Source organism: Vombatus ursinus, unplaced genomic scaffold, assembly GCF_900497805.2.
Source record: "Vombatus ursinus unplaced genomic scaffold, bare-nosed wombat genome assembly UNPS02014779.1, whole genome shotgun sequence".
Classification (NCBI taxonomy): domain Eukaryota; kingdom Metazoa; phylum Chordata; class Mammalia; order Diprotodontia; family Vombatidae; genus Vombatus; species Vombatus ursinus.
In genome coordinates, this window is record NW_020954557.1 from 3,239,935 (window position 1) to 3,241,384 (window position 1,450).

Here is a 1,450-nt window from a genome sequence, read left to right on the forward strand (position 1 = left end):
CTATAAAATGAGCTGGACAAGGAAATGACAAATCATTCCAGTATCTTTGCCGAAAAAAAAAAAAAAACAACTCCCAAATGGGGGGTTACAAAGAGCCAACACCATGGAAACAATGGAACAACAACAATTTATCAATAGAAGTTTCAATTCCTTATTGGTTATTTTTGTTTTTTTTTTTTCTCACCATTATGAAGATTACTATCATTGGCCAAGAATAAAAAATAACATAAGTCTTTTGGCTCCCAGTTCGTGGTGGTGAAGGTGCAACTTTTTTCGGTCATCCTGAATCCAGCACCACCGGAAGCCACCCTGCAGCATCCAGGCCAAGCTTCCACCTTCGTAGCTGCCATGCCTCCCAAATTTGACCCTAATGAAATTAAAGTCATGTTTTTAAGGTGCACTGGTGGTGAAGTTGGTGCCACATCAGTTCTGGCCCCCAAAATTGGTCCCTTGGGTTTGTCTCCCAAAAAGTTTGGTGATGACATTGCCGAGGCAATTGGTGACTGAAAAGGTCTAAGGATCACAGTGAAACTTACCCTTCACAACAGTGAGGCCCAGATTGAGATTGTGCCTTCTGCCTCAGCCTTGATCATCAAAGCCCTAAAGGAACCTCCTCAGGACAGGAAGAAGCAGAAAAATATTAAACACAATGGAAACATCACTGTCAATGAGACTGTCAACATTGCTCGACAGATGAGGCACCGATCTTTGGCAAGAGAACTTTCTGGAACCATTAAAGAGATACTTGGAACAGTCTAGTCTGTGCGCTGCAACATTGATGGCAGGCATCCTCATGATGTCATTGAAGACATCAATGGTGGTGCTGTGGAATGCCCAGCACATTAAAACTACAAAGGAGACTATTGCAATAAATTAACATTTGACAACAGAACAAAAAGTAACATAAGTTAAATAGTTCCATCTTCTCTTCATTATTCAATGGTATTGTCTCATCCATGTGGAACAGTAGCCATAGTCTTTCTTTGATCCTCTTATTTCCCTTAAGCAGCCAGGTGTCACATTAGAGAGAATACCTGACCTGAAGGCAGGAAAACCTGAGATCAAATCTTTCCTTCACAAGCTTGTTTTACTGATCCCCTTCACAAAATGGAAGCTCCAAGAGGGGCTCACCCGCATGAGAAATGGGGCAGACCTGGTGGATGACTATTCCATGGTGAGCAGTCCTCAGGGATAGTAGCATGTTTCAGTTTGAGAAGACTCTAGACTCTGAGAGAAGTTCCAGGATAAGACAGTGTAGAGACATGCTTTTGAAGTCCAGAAGGTCAGGGACAGGGCCAAAAGGGAAAGAGGATATTCACAGGAGGAGCTTCAGTAGGCTTTCCTAAGATCCAATATGGTTCTTCACAGTTCTTTACAGTGAGTAGCGACAGTCATTAGTCCTTTCCCTTCATCTAGTAATATTTTGAGTAGATTATTTGCAGAGAAAGGG

At 42.2% G+C, this 1,450-nt stretch overlaps 1 pseudogene; it reads left to right on the forward strand.

The window, feature by feature from the left end:
* The first annotated feature begins 348 nt into the window (after positions 1–348).
* LOC114045607 lies at positions 349–846 on the forward strand (annotated as a pseudogene).
* The last annotated feature ends 604 nt before the right edge of the window (positions 847–1,450 follow it).